The sequence below is a fragment of the Canis aureus genome, chromosome 9 (genome assembly GCF_053574225.1).
Source record: "Canis aureus isolate CA01 chromosome 9, VMU_Caureus_v.1.0, whole genome shotgun sequence".
Classification (NCBI taxonomy): domain Eukaryota; kingdom Metazoa; phylum Chordata; class Mammalia; order Carnivora; family Canidae; genus Canis; species Canis aureus.
In genome coordinates, this window is record NC_135619.1 from 36,510,133 (window position 1) to 36,534,827 (window position 24,695).

The 24,695-nt window shown below is 37.2% G+C and overlaps 1 protein-coding gene and 1 long non-coding RNA gene across 2 annotated transcripts in view; one reads left to right on the forward strand and one right to left on the reverse strand.

Annotated features, from left to right (window-relative positions):
- SLC35F4 (solute carrier family 35 member F4) overlaps window positions 1–24,695 on the reverse strand; it is a 232,826-nt gene that overhangs the window by 92,045 nt on the left and 116,086 nt on the right. The gene's annotated exons all lie outside the window — the stretch shown is intronic.
- On the forward strand, window positions 3,664–24,302 carry LOC144320105 (uncharacterized). Its single transcript, XR_013385691.1, has 4 exons — window positions 3,664–4,143; window positions 14,042–14,121; window positions 22,995–23,097; window positions 24,127–24,302. It is a non-coding gene; the product is annotated as an uncharacterized LOC144320105 (long non-coding RNA).

The window sequence follows — 24,695 nt, forward strand, 5'->3', positions numbered from 1 at the left end:
CCCTGATTTTTTATTTTACTTGGACTATACCTGTCTATATATATTCTTTATGTTCCTAAACAGAGTATACTGATCACACTCTCCTTAGCTATTCAAGGTCATCATTACAAACCCCAGTAGGTGTTCTAGGACATAATACAGTAACACACTGAAAAGCCAATGATGTGAGCTAGCTTTCTGCCCCATACATTGAACAATCCCCAAATTCACTGTTTTTAAAATTATGTTTGTTAGAGACTTTTCTGGAAATTTCCTTCTCAAACGACTCTTCTCCCTGCTGCATATAGTCCATTAGAAATTCTTATAATCTAATGCTCCTGGTCTTTGCACTGGGAAACTAGATAACCATGTTCATTTGAACTGCATGAAAATCAAGAATAAATTAGTTTCAAGAGTGATTCTGAGCAGATCTCCAGGAAACAAAGCACATTATCTTCACTGCATGTGACATCAAGGTTTGCTGCTCAGGAACCATTTGTGGTTAGTTCTTTGTTCTTGGCTGTGTACAGACGGGTGAGGTTATCAGATAGCTTATTTGAGTCCCCAGTAAGTAATGTTGAACCATCGTTTCTCACTAGAAGTCAGGTATTATCGGGAGGCATTAATTCTCATATCACTGGGTCATTATTTCAATTAAAAAATCTATCAAGAGGTGAAAATAGTCACTGTATTTCTGAAAATGCTTTAATGTTACCAAGGAGTCAGTTTCTTACTAACCTGGCCCATATCTTGAAATTAATTCCTAAAGCTATTTATACTATGCAGGCTGTCCCTGGAGCCACACTTTAAAGGATGCTATTTCCAGCATGAGCTCAGTTGTTCAGGGCAGTATCCTGGGGTTTTCAGTTCAAAAAATCAAATTAGTACAGCTGGGCCGATTACCAAAAGCCATTAGAAGACTCCAGTTGCCTTTTTAACAGCTCCCTACTCTCCTGCACTCTTCCTGCCTCGGAACCAGGAATGTTCAGTGTGAGAGCCTTTTTTCTGAATTGCTTTTGGCACAGGCTGCAGGCAGGCAAGCATGTAGTCATAAGCTCATCCAGAATCAAAGTTACACGACAATGCCTATTTTGGCTCCAAAAGTCAAAAGGAGAGTTCCATTTTGGCACAAGTTCTGCTCTGACCCACGTCAAGGATATTCACTTATTTTTTAAGGCTTTTGATAACCTCATACTAATGTTAAAATGTGGGCCCCAGGATAATAAAAAAAAATGATCACTAAAGTCTTTATTAATTATACTTCCAGATTTATTGAGAATTGTTTTTTTGTCTAGCTTTGTTATGGATTGAATTATGTCCTCCCCCAAATTCATATATTGAAGTCCTAACCCCCAATATCACAGAATGTGACTATTTAAAGATAGGGTCTTCAAAAGGGTAATTAAGTTAAAATGAGGTTATTAGAGTGGGCCCTAATCCAATATGACTGGTGGTTATTATAAGAAGAGATTAGGTCAAGTAGACACAGAAGGAGGACTATGTGAAGACACAGGGAGAAGATTTCACTTACAAGTCAAAGACAGAGATCTCAGAAGGAACCAGCTCTGCTGAAACCTTGGTCTTGGAATTTCAGCCTTCAGAACTTTGAGAAAGTAAATTTGCTGTTTAAGCCACCTAGTGTTTATTAGGGCAGTCCTAACAAACTAATACAAGGTGTCAGCGGCTACAAATTCACATCATAAACAAAAGAGCTACAGGAAAGTTCATAACCATGTATGGCAGCAGTAGTGCCAAGAACAGTATTTGAGTTCCAATTTAAGAGTACCTTTCTGCTTTAACTGAACCTGTTTATTTTTTTTTTTAGGTGTAACTGACATAACATTATATTACTTTCAGGTGTACAACCTAATTATTCAATACTTTATATATATATATATTTGTGTAAATATAGTGAAATGATCACCAAAATAAGTTTAGTTAACATCTATCACCACACATAATTAGAAAAATATTTTGCTTCTGTGATGAGAAATTTTTTTATCCATGTTGTAGCATATTATCAGTACTTTACTCCTTTTCATAGCTGAATAATATTTCCTTGTGTAGATCGATCACATTTTGATTATCCATGAGGTGATGAATATTTGCATTGTTTTTTTGTTTTACTGTTAGAAGCAGTGCTGCTACAAGCTACATGATTTTGTGAATAGACCTTTTCATTTCTCTTAGGTACATACCTGGGAGTAGAGTTGCTGGGTCATAAGGTAACTATGTTTAGCCTTCTGAGGCTGTTTTCTAGGCTTCTGGCTTGCTTTCTTTCTTTCTTTCTTTCTTTCTTTCTTTCTTCTTTCTTTCTTTCTTTCTTTTTCTTTCTTTCTTTCTTTCTTTCCTTTCTTTTCTTTTTTTCCTGGGCTGTTTTCAAAAGCAGCTGTATCATTTTACCTTTCTACCAGTAGTGTATGAGGGTTCCACATCTTCACCAAACTTGTTACTGTCCATATTTTTTTAAATTTTATTTCAGTTGGTTAACATGCGGTGCAATATTGGTTTCTGGAGTAGAATTCAATGATTCATCACATATATACAACACTCAGTGCTCATCTATGAGAACTTTCAGGATCTACTTTCTTAGCAACTTAGAAAGATGCAATAATTATTAACTATAGTCATGTACTGTATGTTACATCTCCAGGACTTATTTACTTTATAGCTGGAAGTTTTTGCTTTTTGACTACCTTCATTCATTTCACCTACTTTCCCAACTCCCAACTCTGGCAACCACCAAACCATTCTCTATATCTGTGAGTTTGGCTTTGTGTGTGTGTGTGTTTTGGGTTTATTTTAGATTCCACATACAAGTGAAATCATACAGTATTTGTCTTTCTCTATCTGACTTATTTCACTTAGCATAATTCCCTCAAGATCCATCCATGTTGTCACAAATGGCAGGATTTCATTCTTTCTTATGGCTGAGTAACATTGCTGTGTGTGTGTGTGTGTGTGTGAGAGAGAGAGAGAGAGAGAGAGAGACCTTTTCATCCATTCATCCATCCACAGACACTTTCCATATTTTGGCTTTTGTAAACAATGCTGCAATGAACATAGGGGTGCAGATATCTCTTTGAATTAATGTTTTTGTTTTCTTCCAACAAACATCCAGAAGTGGAATTGCTGGATCATATGGGAGTTGTATGTTTAATTTTTTTTTTCTATTTTTAATTTTTTGACGAACTTTCATACTGTTTTCCATAGTTGCTATACCAGTTTATATTCTCCCCAAGAGTGCACAAGGGTTCCCTTTTTGCCATATTCTAACAGTTGCTATTTCTTGTCTCTTTTTAATAATAACCAATCTAACAGGTATGAGGTGATATCTCATTGTGGTTGTCATTTACATTTCCCTGACTGTTGGTGGTATTGAGCATTTTTTCATTTACTTACTGGCCATCTGTATGTCTTCTTTGGAAAAATGTCTATTCCATCCTCCTGTCCATTTTTTAATTGGATTGTTTTTTGTTATTGTTTTGCTAACTGGCCCTTTTTAGATATCAGTTATATATAGAATTTGGAGCCACCTATGATCCATTCCCATAAAATACTCTCTGAACAAGAACATCTGTTCTTTGTTCTATTCCCATCATGAAACATCTTCCTCAGTCTGAACACTTTCTCCATCTTCTAGAGCACAATGAGCTCTTCTAAATTCCAGGTTCCATGTCCTTCAATCTTCCTCTAGAGTCTATGGTCAGCTAAGCTAACCCTCTCCCTTCCCAATATCAGCTAATTAGCCTCTCTCTCTCTCTCTCTCACCATTACCTTGGATCCCTTTCTTCTCCAGCCAAGAGGGGAGACTATCCTGTAAGATACACATATAGGCAGCTGCTGCTTTTCAATACCTTGTGTGTTATCTCCTTTCCTGGTCTTCATTTAGTCACCAGGAGTTAATCAGTTATTAGTGTTAGAGTCCTTCTTTATTTGCAAACAGAAATAATTCATTGTCATACTAAAATGTAATTCCTGAAGAACATAAACAAGAGAACACTAGCTTGAGAAAAAAATATTTTTAGCAATATATTTAGACTGAAGCAGCTGTGCATTCAGATTAAAATTGTAGAGACAGAAGATTAATTGTCATACTGCAAGTCTGTGGAATCATCCGTATGAACCTGCTCCTACAGAGGGGTGGTTCACAATTCCAGGTGAGTTTCCTAATGACATCTCATTGACTCAGAGATCCTGAGTGAATTGGGCCTATTGATTGGTATTTTAAAGATATATCAGGAATTTGAAGACGAGGTTATTAATGAGGGAAAGAGAAAAACTGAGAAAGAGACAGAGATACGAGAGATTGAAAGAAGGCGGAACGGGGGGGAAGGCATTAATTTATTTTTTGTTCCTAACTACTATGTAGGACCCAGTGTTTCCTTTGCGAGCAAAATTTGGAATAAATTAGGTTTGATTGCAGCTAAAAGCATCATATTAAGACCTTAGAAAACCAACTCAAATTGTTGCATTGCAGAATGGATGTTATCTTTAACTGTGGCATCACCCTGAGACAGCTTTATAAATTACAGGGTACATTCGGTTATTTTGATGAGATTATGGGTTCTTTATATTGCTTACTCAGACAGGGATAATAACAGAATACAACGATGTATGTTTATAGTTCCTATTGAAAAAGCCCATAAAGGCGACCACAATGGAATTAATGATGATTGCTTCTCCAAGGTGTGTCTTCTTGATAATGAAGTTAGTACCACCCTTAATCTGAGCAACCATATTTAGTTGTGAAGGTGAGCAAGATTCCATCTAGTTGTAACCAATGGTCTGCTACCTATCTGCAGCCTTGTTATCCTGCTACTCTTCCTCCCGGGTCATATCCATTCATTGATCTTGTTGAGGTTCTCAAGTAACAAATATTGAAAATTCAAACAGGATGATGAGTTATTACAAAGGACTTCCCACTATTTAACATTATAAATTAATTTAATTTATTTTTGAATCTAAGAGACAACCAGAAAAATCTGGTTAAAATAGTGCCATGGCAATACAATGTTTATTTTAGTACCAGGGAAAGTAACCAAACACAGGGAAGTCAGCTGAGAGGACACCAAAGTTATTGTATACATTATTTGTTAGTCAACTGAAATAAAGAATATATTTATAAAGATATTAAATGAAAACACAGCATAAGATTACCATTGTTTTTCTCTCCTCTTTCTCCATCTGAATATCTTATAAGTGTTTCAAATTCAGCATGCTTCAAGATGAACTAATTTTTTTCTCTCCAATTTCTTTGCACTTCCTAAAGTTTTGACCTCAATTAACAGCTTCATCTTCCTATCAAATTAGACCCTCCATATCATGATCAACTGCTCTCTATCACTCACTCTCTCTCTCTCTCCCTCTCTCTCTCTCTCATCCTCAATTCACTTCCCTATCCAGGCAATTCTACTTCCTAATTTTTCTGGAGTCCATCCCGTCACTCTTCAGGCCACTGGCACTAGCTTACTTCAGGTTTAGATCATTATTGCCCTAGAGAACTCCAAGTGTCTCCTAACAGAATGCTAAGTCACTCAAATACTTTTAGGAATGAGGCCATTATTAAAACAACAAATACATGAAAAAAAATAAAACAACGAATACAATAGTAACAATAACAACAAAACTCTCTGTGCCTGGTCTAAATTCCCAGCCACCATCCCTTAAGGCATTTCTATAACATTTTCAGAGATATATTTGGAAAATAAAAATTGAGTATATTATTCCATCACTTAAGCATCAAAGATGCTTTAAAGCTATGGCTCAAATTTCTTAACATTCTAAACACTCATCTCTGCCCACACTCGGTGATTCCATTTACTTTTCAAACAAGCCAAGCTCTCTCTCACTTCCATATCTTTGTATACTCCCTCTCTCCAGAATATCCTTTAGCCCCCCTCTCTAGAGTCCTAACATTCCATTCTATCTCAACTTTTAAGTCTAAAGTCAAATGTTAAAACCTGGCCAAGCCAGCATCTCTTGGAATGAGTTCCTGTCATCAGCCCTAATGCTGTACAAATCCTCACTGTAGTTGGTCAACTGGGTAATAACTATTGAGAACCTACTGTGCTAAATGCTAGGGACAAGCAGCAAATAAGAAAGGTAAAGTCCATGTTCTTATGTAACTAATATTCTAGTGGAGAAAGATAATAAATAAACAAAAAGAGTAGTATCTAGAGTGATATAGGGACAGAAAAGCAACTGGGACAGATTGAGGAGAGAATAGGAAATGAGAAAGTGGAGTCAGTTGAGCACATTTTGGGATTTGTATTTGTTTCCGTGTCTTCCTTGTCCTCTAGACTGTGACCCACAAAAAAGCAATGACATCTTATTTATTGATGTAAATGAGGACACAGTACAGTGTCTGACTTGTAGTAAGCAATCAATAAATGCTGGATTAAAAAAAAAAGAACAAATGAAGAAAGCAAAGGAAGAGAATAAAAAGATGACACTGCATATTCAATTTCTGCCACACCAGCTTTTGGGTAATATATCAAACAGAAAGCAGAAAGACTAAATGCTAAAGTTAGCAGATCATATACTTTAAATATGATGGACGATACCTGACTTTCTTTCATTTGCTGAAGGTTAAAGGGAACTGCAGTCCACAGCCAGGATGGGAGTTCAAGGGTAGTAAAGGATCTTACAGATGTCAAGGAGTCAGATCCAGAACTGGTATGGCCACATGCTATTGACATGTGATAATACTGGAGTATGAGGGGCACCTGGGCAGCTCAGTGGCTGAGTGTCTGCCTTTGGCTCAGGTCGTGTTCCCAGGGGTCCTAGGATTGAGTCCCGCATCGAGCTCCCCATTGGGGGCCTGCTTCTCCCTCTGCCTATGTTTCTGCCTCTCTCTGAGTGTCTCTCATGAATAAATAAATAAGATCTTAAAAAAAATATTGTAGTATGAATAATCAACAAAGAAACTGAAGCTTATATTGGCTATGTAAAAGTAATATCAATTGTAGTCATTTACGTGAATTTTTAAATTTCCCTGAGGCAGACACAGAAACATAAATACTACATGATCTCACCTTAGATGTAGACTCTAAAATAGTTGAACTGTAGAGGTACAGAGTAAAATGGTAGTTTCCAGGGATTAGTGGTGGGAGAAGTGGGCAGAGATGTTGGTCAAAGGGTATAAAATTTCATTTATGCAAAAAAGAGTAAGTTCTGGAGATCTAACATACAGTATGAGGACTATAGTTAATAATACAGTATTGTATACTTGGAAGTTGCTAAGAGAGTTGATCTTAAGTGTTCTCACCACACAAAGGTAACTATGTGAGGTGATGGATGTATTGATGAACCTTATTTTGATAATTATTTTGCAATACATGCATGTATCAAATCACCATGTGTACACCTTAAACAATTACAATATAACAAGTCAATAATATCTCAATAAAACTGGAAAAATAATGGGATGCCTGGGTGGCTCAGTGGTTGAGTGTCTGCCTTAGGTTTATGATCCTAAGTGATGATCCCGGAGTCCCGGGATCAAGTCCCACATCAGGCTCCCTGCATGAAGCCTGCTTCTCTCTCTTCCTGTGTCTCTGCCTCTCTCTGTGTGTGTCTTTTATTAATAAATAAATAAATAAATAAATAAATAAATAAATAAATAAAATCTTTAAAAACTGGAAAAATAAAAATAAAATTTTTAAGTAAAAAGAGGATGGCTGGAAAAAAGGATATTCTAGAGTGAAAAAGTTCAGATGTGGTACACTATGGTATATGTCCGGGAAACCATCAAGAGTACAGTCTGACAGAAAAGTAAAGTATGCAAAGAGGTGAATTTGGAGGAAAGATTGGAAGAACAGACTGAGATAAGATCATGATGGCCAAGTAAAAGTTTATATTTTGTCCACTTCCTTCTCAAATTCCAGAAAAGGTTCAATTACATTTGGAATTTTCTATATTATGTCCAATAGGTTCTCTTATTCCCAATGAAAGCCCCTAGTACAAGAAAGTTCCAATATGAAAGGATTCCTTAGGGGCAGCTCATACACAGTAAATCCACTAATTTTTCACTAAGTAACTGCCATGTAGCTGTTTAGACTCAACATCAAATTATATCTGTGTTACATATGGATGGTAGAACCACTTTAAAATTCTCATATATTAATTGCTTGTATCTGGTTGCTTATTGATTTTTAACTTATAACCACTTTACCTTCCTAAAAAGATTTTGAGACACTTTCTCACTTATGTTCGGAAAATAAGGTGTGTCTGTCAATAATCCATTTTGGTTTTCCATTTACTCTGACAAATTTCCCTGCTCTGAGGTATTAAATTACATTCACTTCCTATTCAAGAGATTCCCCGGACTCCTCTTGTAGTGGGAAATCAGTTTCTCTTTGTTCACATCTGAACATGTGCAAGAAGACACAATCTAACCGTAAAACCTTCACTTATAACCCCAAACACTGAGTAATTGGCCTGTAGTAGACTGCAGTTACTTTTCTCATATTTGTGTGCCTATCTCCACCTCCAGGTGGAGCCAGTGTTCTAGGAAGTCCTGGGAAACGCAGACAATTCTCCACTGAGATAAATGCTTCCAGAAAGACCCATTATCTATGCAACTGTACCACGCAATTCTCAGTAACTACATATTGGAGTACTCCAAACATGACAAAAATAAGAAAATACTATATGTTCCATTATGCCAAAGGCTATTTTATTAATTTTTTTTTTGCAATCAGCGTGAGAGTTGGCTTTAATTCTTAAAGAGCAGACCAATCAGAGAAAATAATAAACAAAAGCAGTTCCACAGTGCTTTCTTTTTGTATTCAATTCTATTTAAAAATATTTATACTTCTCTGCAAAGAGCTGAAATTACCAAATGAGTTGGGCATTTAGACGAGATTTATGTAAGGGAAGTATTTTTTAACAATACAATATTGTTTGTTTCACACCATTTTTTCTCAATATGAGAAGGTTCTATGCCTGCTCTGTAGAGTTGGTTAGAATCCCAATCAGGATCTGAGCACGGACCAGATAAATGTTTTTTTCCAAGATCTTTAAATCTGATGTATTTATAACACTTTGATCCAGAATTAAACTTCAGAAATAAAAAGAATTTCATCTAGCACTATTGCTTCATTTAAAAAAAATTTTTTTTTAATTATAGAATATAACACAGATTTAGAAAAGCACAACAACCTAAGGCTGTAAAACTAATAATGTACAACAAAGTAAATACCATATAAGGACTTCCTGGGTCAAGAAATACAACATTGGGAGGACCTGAAAAGCCCTTTCACATCCTCTCCAGCATTATGTTCTCCCTTCAGATAGGACCACATTCTTGGTTTTCTTTGTAGTTTGGTTACCTAAGTATGCATCTCTAAATGCTATTGTTTAGTTTTGCCTCATTGTTTTGTGAACTTTGTATAAATGTGCTAATATAGTATTTTTACATTCCTTGCTTCTTTCATTCTGTGTAATGTTTCTGAGATTCACACATTTCATGAAGTGTAGCATATTCATTTTTGTCACAGAACAGTATTCCTTTGTATGAATTTACCATAGTAGTTATCTGTTTTAGTGTTAATAAACATTTAGGTTTTTTCTCATTTGGACCTATCAAAAATAATGTTGGGAGTTTGATAAGAATTGAATCGAATCTATCAATCATTTTGGGAATGGAAAAAGTTGACATCTTTACACTAGGAGTCTTCCAATCTATAAACATAGTATATCTTTTTATTTATTAAAGTCTCATTTAATTTCTATATTTCATTAAACCACATTTTATAGTTTTATATAGAGAAGTTTTGCATATAATTCGTTACATTTTTCTTAGATATTTGATTTTTTATGCCATTGTGGGGTTTTTTTTTCATTTTCTGCTTATTTTGCTAACATATAGAATTGCAATGATCTAATTGTATATTTGTAATATTGTGGCACTGATAAACTCTCATATTAACTTATGTGGAAATAATAATAATAATAAAGATTTTATTTCTTCCTTTCCAATCTGTATGTCTTTATTGCTTTTTCTTTTCTCATTGCACTGGCTATGATCTCCAATAAGAGGCTGAATAGAAGTAGTAATAGAGATTTCCTTTCTGATTCTCAATTACCAGGTAGAGAGAAAGCATCAAACACTTTATTATTTCTATGATATTTGTTGTAGGTTTTTTGTGTACAATAGTTAAAGATTATAAACCTTTATTTTCCTGTTTTCATAAGTAGTTTTTTTTTTTTATCACGAGTGGATATTGCATCTTATCAAATAAACTGAATTGGTAGTCAAAAGACTTCTCTAAGTACTTCCATACTTGCAAAATAATAAGACCTTGACAATTTTATTGGCAAGCTTTACCAAACCTTTAAAATTGTCTCCGTCAGTTAAGGGTCTGACTCCTGCTTTTGGTTCAGGTCGTGATCTCAGGGTGGTGAGGTAGATCCCAGCATTGAGCTCTGCACCAGGTGTGGAGCCTGCTTAGGATTCTCTCTCTCCATCTCCTTCTGCCCCTACTCCCTCATGTACAAGTATGTGCTCTCTCTCGCTTTAAAAAAAAGGGGATCCTTTAGTCCTGAGATCAAGCCCCTGCAACCACTGGCTCTATGCTCAGCAGGAAGCCTACTTGAAGATTTCTCTCTCTCTCTCTCTCCTTCTGCCCCTCTCTCTACTCGTGAGCACTCTCTCTCTCTAAAATAAATAAATCTTTTAAAAAAATATATAAAATGGACAATGCCTGTCTTAAGTTGTTTAGAAAAGTAGAATAAAGGGAAGATCTCCAACATATTTTGTGAGACTTATGTAACTTAACCAAGGATAACTTAAAAAAAAATTCCTTCATTCTCTCGTGTTGACCTGAGCTAAAGCCAGATGCACCTGGGGTTCTCAATCAAAGACAACTTGTGTAAACTAATCAAGAATGTGAGAAAAGTATATCCCAATAGCACGTTTATTTACTTTTTTCAGCTTTATTGCACTATAACTGACAAATCAAAATTATATATATTTAAAGTGTACAACTTGGTAATTTGATACACATACACATTATGAAATGATCACCAAAATCAAGCTAGTTAACATATCTATCACTTCACATAGTTACCTTTTTCATATGCTGAGAACATTTTAGATGCCTTCTTAGCAGCTTTCAGTATACAGTATGGTATTGTTAACCATAGTGCTGTTGAATTTAGTTTGCTAGTATGGCTTTGGGTATCAAGGTGATGCTGGCCTCATAAAATAAGTTTGAGCATGTTCCTTCTTATATTTTTTGTAAGAGTCTAAGAATTGGCATTATTCTTTAAATGTTTGGTAGAATTTACCCATGAAGCCATCTGGTCCTTGGCTTTCTTTATTGATAGGTTTTTGATTACTGGTTTATCTCCATATATATTATTGGTCTGTTTAGGCTTTCTATTTCTTATTGATTCCATTTTGTTAGGTTGTGTATTTCTAGGAATTTATCCATTTCTTCTAGGTTATCCAATTTGCTGACACATTGTCTGTTGAAACATAATTGTCTATAATAGTCTCATATATATGTATATAAATATTATTTTAAGGCATTCATTATACTGTCTCCTCTTTCATATCTGATTTTATTTGAGTCTTCTCAAATTTTTTCTTAATTGGTAGAGAATTTGCAGATTTTGTTTATCTTTGTAAAAAACTCAACTCTTAGTTTTATTTTTCCTTAAGGTGGGGAGGGGCAGAAGGATAGGGAGAGAATCCTGAACAGAGTCCTCACCCAGCATGGAGCTGACACAGGGCTCCATCCCACAACCCTGAGACCGTGACCTGAACCAAAATCAAGAGTCCGACACTTAACCAACTAAACCACCCAGGCACCCCCAATTTTCTTTTCTTTTTTTTTTTTAATATTTATTTATTTATTTATGATAGACAGAGAGAGAGAGGCAGAGACACACAGGAGGAGGGAGAAGCAGGCTCCATGCCGGGAGCCCGACGCCAGATTCGATCCCGGGATTCCAGGACCACGCTCTGGGCCGAAGGCAGGCGCCAAACTGCGGAGCCACCCAGGGATCCCAACCCCCAATTTTCTTGATTCAATTTACTTCTGCTCTGTGCTCGCTTCTGCAGCACATATACAATTTACTTCTGCTCTATTTTTTATTATTCCCCTCCTGATAACTTTGGGCTTAATTTCATTTTTCTCACACCTTGAGGTATAAAATAGATTTCAGATCTTTTCTATTTTTTTAAAGATACTCCCTATTTTTTTGTGTAGACATTTATTGCTATAAACTTCCCTCTTTTTCTGCATCCCGTAAGTTTTGGTATGTGTTTTATTTTCATTTGTTTTGAAATAGTTTTTAAATTCCGTTTTAATTTCCTCTTTCATTCAATGATTCTTTAAGAGTGTGTTGTTTAGTTTCCATATATTTGTGAATTTTCTCATTTCCTCACTGCTGTTGATTTTTAATTTGATTCCATTGTGGTCAGAGAAGATACTTGGAATTATTTGTTTCATTAAATTTGTTAAGATTTTGTTTTGTGAATCAATATGTGGTCTATCTCAGAGAATGTCTCATGTACACTTGAGAAGAATGTGTATTCTCTTCCTGTTGGGTTCAAAGCTCTGTCTGTTAGATCCATTTATTCTATAGAGTTGTTCAGGTCTGATGTTTCTTCATTGACTTTCTGTGTAGATGGTCTACTCATTATTAAAAGTGGGGTACTGAAGTCTCCTACCATTATTGAATTGCTATCTATTTCTTCCTTTAGATCTTTCAATAGGTATTCTGTTATTTGGTGTGTATCTATTTATAATTTCTATTTCTCTCTGTTGAATTGATTCTTTTATCATTATAAAATGACCTTCCTTGTCTCCAGAGACTTTATTTTTTACATAAAGTCTATTTTGTCTGATATAAGTACAGCCACCCCTGGTTTCTTTTGCTTATCATTTTCACAGAATATCTTTTTCCATCCCTTCACTTTCAGCCTATTGTGTTCTTAAATTTAAAGTGAGTCATTTATAGACAATATATGACTGAATGTTGTTTGCTTATCTATTCAGCCACTGTATGCCTTTTGACTGGGGAGTTTACATTTACATTTGCATTTACATTTAAAGTAATTATTGGTAGGTGAAGAGTTACCTATTGCCACTTTATTGTTTACTGTTTTGCAGTTGTTTTGTTCCTCTCTTCCTCTCTTGCTGTCTTCCTTTCTTATTTCATATTTCTTGTAGTGATTTGCTTTGGTTCTTTCCTCTTTATTTCACCCAATTATCATTTTATTTTTTTCTACCTAATTATTATTTTTAAATATGCATGCAAAAGTTTTAAATTTATCTAGAAAATTTAATCAAAGAATTTAATATATCATTACTATTTGTAATAACAATGATCTCAACAGATACAAAAATTATTCATTAAAATTAATTGCTCATTTACAATAATTTTTTAAAATTCTTAGATGACAAGGAACAAAAGGACTTCCTTAACTCCATAAGGGTTTATATGAAAAACTACCAATTACCAGCTTAATTGTGAAACTCTGAGAACATTTCCATTAAAGTCAAGAATGAAGGATGGTGTCTATCACTCTTACACTTTAACACTAAACTGTTGGTTCTATTCAAAGAAATAAGATAAGGAAATTAATGAGAAGAATAAGCATTGGAAAGAAAGAAACAAAATATCCTTACTTGTGAGTGCCATAGAATATCCCAAAGAATCTACAAACAATGAAAATTAATGAGAATTCAGCAAAGTTTCTGGTTACAAGGTTAAAGGATAAAATTCAATCCCAGTTTGACATAATAAAAATATAGAACAGTTTCATGACTTTCTGAATTTTTGGTGCCCATTTTGTAGTAAACCCTCCTTGACCCTTAATTCCTGGAAACCAGTGATTTTCTTTCTGTCCCTATAATATAACTCAAAAGTCATAAAAATGAACTCGTATAGTATTTAGCCATTTGTCTCTGCCTTCTTTCACTTAGCAGAAAGCATACGAAACTCATGCATGTTGTTGCATGACTTAGTAGTTCATTTATTTTTATTGCTAAGTAGCATTTCACTGTATGATGTAACACCATTTGTTTTTCCATTTACCAAGTAGAGGACATTGGGACGTTTCCAGTTTTTTGCAATTCTGAATAAAGCTACCATAAACATTCATGTACAAGATTTTGAGTGAATGTAAGTTTTCACATTTCTTGGGTAAATTTAGAGGGGTGAGATAGCTGCCAAACAACTTTTCAAATTTGCATCATTTTGTATTCTTATCAGCAACATATGAGAATTCCAGTTGCTCCACATCCTCATCAGCAATTGGTATTATCAATTGTGTGTGGGTTTTTTTTCCTTACTTTATTGTAAATAGGTACGTAGTGGAGGACTTTCAATGTCATCTTAATTTATATTTCCCTAGTGGCTAATGATATTGGTTTGTAATTTTTTTTTAATGTCAAAAACGATGCTGGCTTTATAGAATGAATTGGAAAGTGTTTCTTTCTCTTCTATTTTCTGAAAAAGATTGTATAAAATTAGTATTATTTATTTCTTAAGTAATTAGTAGATTTCACCAATGAAGTCTTCTGGGTCTAGAAAGTTTTCAACTATGAATTCAATTCCTTTAATATACATATATAAAGCAATTCACATTTTTTAATTTCTTCCTCTGTGAGCTCTGACAGTTCATATCTTTCCAAGAACTTGTCCATTTCATCTAATCAAATTTATGGGCATAAACTAGTTTATGATATTTCTTATTATTTGTTTATTGTCTCAAGGATCTAGAGCAATGTCCTCTTTTCCATTCCTGATATTGAAAATTTATGTCTTCTTTATTCTTGGTCAGTCTGGCCAGAGATTTATCAGTTTTACTGATATTTTCAGAGAACGAATCTTTGGTCGCATTGATTTCTTCTAATGTTTTACTGTTTTCTTTTTTTTAAGATTTTATTTATTTATTCATGAGAGACACAGAGAGAGAGGCAGAGACACAGGCAGAGGGAGAAAGCAGGCTCCATGCAGGAAGCCTGTCAAGTCCCTGACATGGGACTGGATCCCTGATCTCCAGGATCACACCTTGGGCTGAAGGTGGTGCTACACCCCTGAGCCACCCGGGCTGCCCTGTTTTACTGTTTTCAATTTCATTTCTTACTTTTATTATTACCTTTTAATAATTGCTTTGAATTTGCTCTCTCTTTTTTTTAAGTTTCTTAAGATGGAAATTTAGATCATTGATTTGAGACCTTTATTGTTTTCTAATATAAGTATTTAATAACAATTCCCCTCTGAGTGGGGTTATAGATTCATTTATTTATTTGGGAGAGAGAGTATGCACATGTGAGAGAGAGAACATAAGCGGCGGGGGGGGGGGGGGGGGAGAGGAAGGGCAGAGGGAGAAGCAGACTCCCCACTGAGCAGGGAGCCCCACATGGGGTTCCAATCTTATCCCAGGATGTTGGGATCATGACCTGAGCCAAAGGAAGATGCTTAATCAACTGAGCCACCTAAGCACCTCCATCCCACAAATTTTTATACATTGTTTTTATTTTCATTTAATTCAATATTCCTAGTTTCCTCTGTGATTTTCTCTTTGACCCATCTATAATTTAGAAGTGTGTTGTTTAATTCCAAATATTTAGGAATTTTCAAATGTATTTCTATAATTAAAGTTTAATTCATTTACATTCAAAGAATATACTTAGCATGATTTCAATTTTTAAAAAATTTGTTAAGATTTATTTAATGCCCTGAATTGGTCATTAGAGAACATTTAGAATATTCATATAAGCAAAAACAAAATTGATAAAATATCCATTGCTCAGAAGAAGTTAATAGTTCGATATGTATTTTTCAATTTCTTTCATTATACTCCCATATATACATAAACACGCATTTATGTATATATACCTGTGTATGTGTATGTGTATATATAGACACACAGAGTAGAATCATGCCATACAGACACTTTGTAATCTACTTTATCTATGTAAAGCCTCATGAATTAGTGGGTGAGACATGAGCTCTTAAACTACACTGGTCGGGTTCAAACCCAGGTTTCACTATGTACTTGCTCTGTGACCTTTGGCAAGGTCCTTAAATTTTCTGTGCCTCAGTTCTTCACATATAAAATGGAGATGATGATAATAGCATTTACCTCATAGGAATGAAAAGAATTATTTGAATTAATACAAACAGACTACTTAAACTGCACCTGGCACCTTATTAGCATTATGTAAGTGCTTGCTGTTTTCTCTCATTGCTTTCCCCTGCAATGGTTCCAGTGGAAGGATGCACCACAGTTTATTTAGCTCATACCCTAGTAACAGGCATTTGGATGATTATTTCCGTCCTTAGAATGAATTCACAGAAATGTGATTGCTCTTTTGAAGAATGGGCATATTTGTTAAAAAGTTTCTGATGCTTTTGCACAAGTCTCAGAAAAGGTTTTTGGTTTTCTTTTTTAATTCATTGAACAACCCACCATTATGCAACAAAGTATACAAATGGGTCAGAAACTATTTTCCAAAATCTTCCACAATAATTTTTTTGAGGTTTGTGTAGATAACAGTATTAGAAGACAACTTCACAGGTTAAATTTCTTTTTTTTTTTTATATTTTATTTTATTTTATTTTATTATTTTTTTTAATTTATTTTTTATTGGTGTTCAATTTACTAACATACAGAATAACCCCCAGTGCCCATCACCCATTCACTCCCACCCCCCCGCCCTCCTCCCCTTCTACCACCCCTAGTTCGTTTCCCAGAGTTAGCAGTCTTTACGTTCTGTCTCCCTTTCTGATATTTCCCACACATTTCTTCTCCCTTCCCTTATATTCCCTTTCACTATTATTTATATTCCCCAAATGAATGAGAACACATAATGTTTGTCCTTCTCCGACTGACTTACTTCACTCAGCATAATACCCTCCAGTTCCATCCACGTTGAAGCAAATGGTGGGTATTTGTCATTTCTAATAGCTGAGTAATATTCCATTGTATACATAAAGAAGATGTCTTCTTTATCCATTCATCTTTCGTTGGACACCGAGGCTCCTTCCACAGCTTGGCTATCGTGGCCATTGCTGCTATAAACACCGGGGCGCAGGTGTCCCGGCGTTTCATTGCATTTGTATCTTTGGGGAAAATCCCCAACAGTGCAATTGCTGGGTCGTAGGGCAGGTCTATTTTTAACTGTTTGAGGAACCTCACACAGTTTTCCAGAGTGGCTGCACCAGTTCACATTCCCACCAACAGTGTATGAGGGTTCCCTTTTCTCCGCATCCTCTCCAACATTTGTTGTTTCCTGCCTTGTTAATTTTCCCCATTCTCACTGATGTGAGGTGGTATCTCATTGTGGTTTTGATTTGTATTTCCCTGATGGCAAGTGATGCGGAGCATTTTCTCATATGCATGTTGGCCACGTCTATATCTTCCTCTGTGAGATTTCTGTTCATGTCTTTTGCCCATTTCATGATTGGATTGTTTGTTTCTTTGGTGTTGAGTTTAAGAAGTTCTTTATAGATCTTGGAAACTAGCCCTTTATCTGATATGTCATTTGCAAATATCTTCTCCCATTCTGTAGGTTGTCTTTGAGTTTTGTTGACCGTATCCTTTGCTGTGCAAAAGCTTCTTATCTTGATGAAGTCCCAATAGTTCATTTTTGCTTTTGTTTCTTTTGCCTTCGTGGATGTATCTTGCAAGAAGTTACTATGGCCGAGTTCAAAAAGGGTGTTGCCTGTGTTCTTCTCTAGGATTTTGATGGAATCTTGTCTCACATTTAGATCTTTCATCCATTTTGAGTTTATCTTTGTGTATGGTGAAAGAGAGTGGTCTAGTTTCATTCTTCTGCATGTGGATGTCCAATTTTCCCAGCACCATTTATTGAAGAGACTTTCTTTCTTCCAATGGATAGTCTTTCCTCCTTTATCGAATATTAGTTGCCCATAAAGTTCAGGGTCCACTTCTGGATTCTCTATTCTGTTCCACTGATCTATGTGTCTGTTTTTGTGCCAGTACCACACTGTCTTGATGACCACAGCTTTGTAGTACAACCTGAAATCTGGCATTGTGATGCCCCCAGATATGGTTTTCTTTTTTAAAATTCCCCTGGCTATTCGGGCTCTTTTCTGATTCCACACAAATCTTAAAATAATTTGTTCTAACTCTCTGAAGAAAGTCCATGGTATTTTGATAGGGATTGCATTAAATGTGTATATTGCCCTGGGTAACATTGACATTTTCACAATATTAATTCTGCCAATCCATGAGCATGGAATATTTTTCCATCTCTTTGTGTCTTCCTCAATTTCTTTCAGAAGTGTTCTATAGTTTTGAGGGTATAGATCCTTTACATCTTTGGTGAGGTTTATTCCTAGGTATCTTATGCTTTTGGGTGCAATTGTAAATGGGATTGACTCCTTAATTCTCTTTCTTCAGTCTCATTGTTAGTGTATAGAAATGCCACTGACTTCTGGGCATTGATTTTGTATCCTGCCACGCTACCGAATTGCTGTATGAGTTCTAGCAATCTTGGGGTGGAGACTTTTGGGTTTTCTATGTAGAGTACCATGTCATCGGAGAAGAGGGAGAGTTTGACTTCTTCTTTGCCATTTTGAATGCCTTTAATGTCTTTTTGTTGTCTGATTGCTGAGGCTAGGACTTCCAGTACTATGTTGAACAGTAGTGGTGAGAGTGGACATCCCTGTCTTGTTCCTGATCTTAGGGGAAAGGCTCCCAGTGCTTCCCCATTGAGAATGATATTTGCTGTGGGCTTTTCATAGATGGTTTTTAAGATGTCGAGGAATGTTCCCTCCATCCCTACACTCTGAAGAGTTTTGATCAGGAATGGATGCTGTATTTTGTCAAATGCTTTCTCTGCATCCAATGAGAGGATCATATGGTTCTTGGTTTTTCTCTTGCTGATATGATGAATCACATTGATTGTTTTACGGGTGGTGAACCAGCCTTGTGTCCCAGGGATAAATCCTACTTGGTCATGGTGAATAATTTTCTTAATGTACTGTTGGATCCTATTGGCCAGTATCTTGTTGAGAATTTTTGCATCCATGTTCATCAGGGATATTGGTCTGTAATTCTCCTTTTTGGTGGGGTCTTTGTCTGGTTTTGGAATTAAGGTGATGCTGGCCTCATAGAACGAATTTGGAAGTACTCCATCTCTTTCTATCTTTCCAAACAGCTTTAGGAGAATAGGTATGGTTTCTTCTTTAAACATTTGATAAAATTCCCCTGGGAAGCCATCTGGCCCTGGACTCTTGTGTCTTGGGAGGTTTTTGATGACTGCTTCAATTTCCTCCCTGGTTATTGGCCTGTCCAGGTTTTCTATTTCTTCCTGTTCCAGTTTTGGTAGTTTGTGGCTTTCCAGGAATGCGTCCATTTCTTCTAGATTGCCTAATTTATTGGCGTATAGCTGTTCATAATATGTTTTTAAAATCGTTTGTATTTCCTTGGTGTTGGTAGTGATCTCTCCTTTCTCATTCATGATTTTATTAATTTGAGTCTTCTCTCTCTTCTTTTTAATAAGGCTGGCTAATGGTTTATCTATCTTATTAATTCTTTCAAAGAACCAACTCCTGGTTCTGTTGATCTGTTCCACAGTTCTTCTGGTCTCGATTTCGTTGAGTTCTGCTCGAATCTTTATTAACTCTCTTCTTCTGCTGGGTGTAGGATCTATTTGCTGTTTTTTCTCTAGCTCCTTTATGTGTAAGGTTAGCTTTTGTATTTGAGTTCTTTCCAGTTTTTGAATGGATGCTTGTATTGCGATGTATTTCCCCCTTAGGACTGCTTTTGCTGCATCCCAAAGATTTTGAACGGTTGTATCTTCATTCTCATTAGTTTCCATGAATCTTTTTAATTCTTCCTTAATTTCCTGGTTGACCCTTTTATCTTTTAGCAGGATGGTCCTTAACCTCCACGTGTTTGAGGTCCTTCCAAACTTCTTGTTGTGATTTAGTTCTAATTTCAAGGCATTATGGTCTGAGAATATGCAGGGGACAATCCCAACCTTTTGGTATCGGTTCAGACCCGATTTGTGACCCAATATGTGGTCTATTCTGGAGAAAGTTCCATGTGCACTTGAGAAGAATGTGTATTCAGTTGAGTTTGGATGTAAAGTTCTGTAGATATCTGTGAAATCCATCTGGTCCAGTGTATCATTTAAAGCTCTCGTTTCTTTGGAGATGTTGTGCTTAGAAGACCTATCGAGTATAGAAAGAGCTAGATTGAAGTCACCAAGTATAAGTGTATTATTATCTAAGTATTTCTTCACTTTGGTTAATAATTGATTTATATATTTGGCAGCTCCCACATTCGGGGCATATATATTGAGGATTGTTAAGTCCTCTTGTTGAATAGATCCTTTAAGTATGATATAGTGTCCCTCTTCATCTCTCACTACAGTCTTTGGGGTAAATTTTAGTTTATCTGATATAAGGATGGCTACCCCTGCTTTCTTTTGAGGACCATTTGAATGGTAAATGGTTCTCCAACCTTTTATTTTCAGGCTGTAGGTGTCCTTCTGTCTAAAATGAGTCTCTTGTAGACAGCAAATAGATGGGTCCTGCTTTTTTATCCAGTCTGAAACCCTGCGCCTTTTGATGGGGTCATTAAGCCCGTTCACATTCAGAGTTACTATTGAGAGATATGAGTTTAGTGTCATCATGATATCTATTCAGTCCTTGTTTTTGTGGAATGTTCCACTGAACTTCTTCTTAAAGGGGAATTTTAAGAGTCCCCCTTAAAATTTCTTGCAGAGCTGGTTTGGAGGTCACATATTCTTTTAGTTGCTGCCTGTCTTGGAAGCTCTTTATCTCTCCTTCCATTTTGAATGAGAGCCTTGCTGGATAAAGTATTCTTGGTTGCATGTTCTTCTCATTTAGGACCCTGAATATATCCTGCCAGCCCTTTCTGGCCTGCCAGGTCTCTGTGGAGAGGTCTGCTGTTACCCTAATACTCCTCCCCATAAAAGTCAGGGATTTCTTGTCTCTTGCTGCTTTAAGGATCTTCTCTTTATCTTTGGAATTTGCAAGCTTCACTATTAAATGTCGAGGTGTTGAACGGTTTTTATTGATTTTAGGGGGGGATCTCTCTATTTCCTGGATCTGGATGCCTGTTTCCCTTCCCAGATTAGGAAAGTTTTCAGCTAGAATTTGTTCAAATACATATTCTGGCCCTCTGTCCTTTTGGGCGCCCTCGGGAACCCCAATGAAACGTAGGTTTTTCTTTCTCAGGCTGTCGTTTATTTCCCTTAATCTATCCTCATGGTCTTTTAATTGTTTGTCTCTTTTTTCCTCAGTTTCCCTCTTTGCTATCAACTTGTCTTCTAGGTCACTCACTCGTTCTTCCACCTCGTTAACCCTCGTCGTTAGGACTTCTAGTTTGGATTGCATCTCATTCCATTGATTTTTAATTTCTGCCTGATTAGCTCTAAATTCTGCAGTCATGAAGTCTCTTGAGTCCTTTATACTTTTTTCTAGAGCCACCAGTAGCTGTATAATAGTGCTTCTGAATTGGCTTTCTGACATTGAATTGTAATCCAGATTTTGTAACTCTGTGGGAGAGAGGACTGTTTCTGATTCTTTCTTTTGAGGTGAGGTTTTCCTTCTAGTCATTTTGCTCAGTGCAGAGTGGCCAAAAGCAAGTTGTATTGGGAAAAAGAGAAAAAGAGAGGAGAGAAAGAAGGAAAGAAAAGAGAAAGAGAAAAAAAAGGGAGGAAAAAAAAAACGAAAAAAAAAAAAAGAAGAAAGGAGGAAAAAAAAGGGGGGTGGGGGAAGGAAACAAATCAAAAAGCAAAACAAAACAAAACAAAAAAAGAACCACGGGGGAGTATCTTCTGATTCTGTGTACTTTAAGTCCCTTGGCTTCTCCTGGAAGTTGTCCGTCTAGCTGGTGTTCTGGGGGAGGGGCCTGCTGTGCTGATTTTCAGGTGTTAGCAGTTGGGGGAGCTGCTGTGCCCCTGCCTGGTGCAGGGCTCAGTGGGGGTTGTTTACCCCGTGAGGCCGCAGGAGGAACAGCCCCAGTGGCGGGGCAGCTCTGGAAACCTGGATTCAGCTCCGGCAGGAACTCCGTCTGCAGGGCCTGGAGGCTCCGGGGCGGGGCCGCTGATCTGCTCAGCTCGGGGCAGGAGCGTCGTCGCTGTCCTGGGCCCTCCCGGCCTCTGCCTGTCCTGGGGGGAGGCCGGATCCTGGGCTGTGTCCCGGCGCCCTGTGCTCCGGGGCCTGCGCTGGTGGATTCGCGCTCCCGGGCCACAGCCCCCTCCGCGGAGCCGCCGCCCGAGCCCCTCTGAGCTGCTCCTGGAACCGCGCAGCCCCCTCCGCACGGAGCCTCTTCCTCTGCCCGAGCCCCTCCGAGCTGCTCCCGGGGCCGCGCAACCCCCTCCGCGGAGCCGCCGCCCGAGCCCCCCCGAGCTGCTCCTGGAACCGCGCAGCCCCCTCTTCACGGAGCCTCTTCCTCTGCCCGAGCCCCTCCGACCTGCTCCCGGGGCCGCGCAGCCCCCTCCGCGGAGCCACCGCCCGAGCCCCCCGAGCTGCTCCGGGTCCCACCGTGCGCGCTGCAGCCCTTAGGGAGCTCGGCGCACTCTCCTGGGCGCGCAGTTGCTGTTACTGTCCCGGGGGCCCGAGGGCATCCCCTCCCTCCTGGGTCCTGCTCCAACTCCCCGCGAGCCCCTTTCCGCCCGGGAAGGTCGGTGCAGCTCCTGCTCCTCCGGGACGGGGCTCTCCTGTCCTGGGGACACTCGCCCCGGCCTCAGCCCGGCTCCTCGCGGGGCCCCTCCCCCTTGGAGGCCTTTGTTCCTTTATTTCTTTTTCTCCGTCTCCTACCTTGATAGAAGCGCGAACTCTTCTCACTGTAGCATTCCAGCTGGTCTCTCTTTAAATCTCAGGCCGAATTGATAGATTTTCAGGATAATTTGAAGGTTTTCTAGGTCATTTGGTGGAGACAGGTGATTTGGAGACCCTACTCTCCCGCCATCTTGCCCCTCCCCTCGGTCTCTGTCCACAGGTTAAATTTCAAAGAGCTACAGAGACAAACTATTTCATTCCAGGACCTCAGAGCATGAACATGTTACTTCTACAAGTGAATTCCAGAAGGATGACAACAGATGCCAAGCAAAAATACAAAAGAGATTGTGCTGCTCCACTGAACAGGTTTTAAAATTGTATTAATTAAAGCTAGAAAATCAATGAACTGATTAAGGAAAATTGTCCTTCAGGCATTTATAGCTCTTAAGTAAGATGTAAATCCATCTTCTGTGGATATAGATTATATAGACCTTTTTTTAAAGGAAAATGTTTAATGGCATATAGACTGCCTAGAAATATAAATTTCTTTGTATTCCTCTTTATTTTATATTATTATATAATGAATTGGAAAGTGCTCCCTTCTCTTATGTATATACATAAATATATATATATATACATAAATAGGGATGTTATTTCTAGCCTTGAATACCTAGCTTTCTGATGAAAAAGTTCCATTGATTCATAGAACAAAAAATGGAGGATTTGAGAATGTCTTTCTTGTTTTAGTACTGAAATTCTAAATGGCCGTATTTAGGGAGGTACAGAATGAGACATGAAGAAGTCTTCAAAATTTTATATACTTTTTCCACATTAAACCCCATTTCCCAACATGAATAGCAAATGTTCAAGAAAATTCTGGTCAGCAAGTAAATACAACCAAACCCAAGGATCTCTTCATCTCAGCTAGAAAAATGTGGCTCATGGAACCCAGCACAGACACCCTCACATATTTAACCAAGCCTTAAAGGTAAACAGCTTGAGCCATTCTTACAAATCAAGACTTGCCATAGGATAAATTTCATCAAACTAAGAGAGAAATCACTCCAGGGAAGCCATCCTACCTCAAGAAAACCATAGCAGAACTCAAAGGTATCCCTAATTTGGGGGAAAAAATTGAAGAAATTCTATTTTCTTACAGTAAGTTAACCAACTGATAGAGAACAAGCTGATCCACTTTCGACCCAGAGAACCAGAAAAATGAGGTTCAGAGTTTTCGTCACTAAGAAAGCTCTCTTTAACAAAAATTATAAATTCTTCTAAAATATAATCTATACCCCAAAGTTAGCTTTTCTCTGAGTCCAGGTTCTGTGGGATTTTTATATAAAATTAAAGTTTCAATTGCACAGAATAATTTACTGTATCTTCAATATTCAGGAATGTGAAGGACACCAAATAGACAACAGCCACCTCACGAAAGACAAATCTGTGTTCATGGGATTAATTAGAAGATAGTTTATCTGGAAAACAGGATGCTTAAAAGACAACTGGTATCAAACCCGAGCCTGTTCCATTCACTTTACTTCCTTCTGTTTTAAATAATATTCTGTTAGCAGTTATGACTAGACATGTCCTCCCTTATGACAGGTCTTCATGTGAAAAATTCATATAACTTTTGGCATCTTTAATTTAGTTGAATAAAAGATCTCATTCTACAGTTAGTAATGACAGTTTATCAAAATGTTTGTGCTCTGCTTCTTTCATAAGAGTGTGCATTAGCAGTAACAGTAAAAACTGTAATGTCAACACTTCTCCCAACTTAAACATCTTAAGACTAAAAGAGATTTCAAAACTAATTTGTTCTAGACCAGCAAAATATAGCACCAACAGAACACTTTCTTTTCAAAATGCTTTTCTATTATTAGCCACTTTATCTGCACGATGTTCCATGACTGGTTCAGTCTAATCCCCATTTTATGGATGAGTAGATTGGGCATGAGACCATG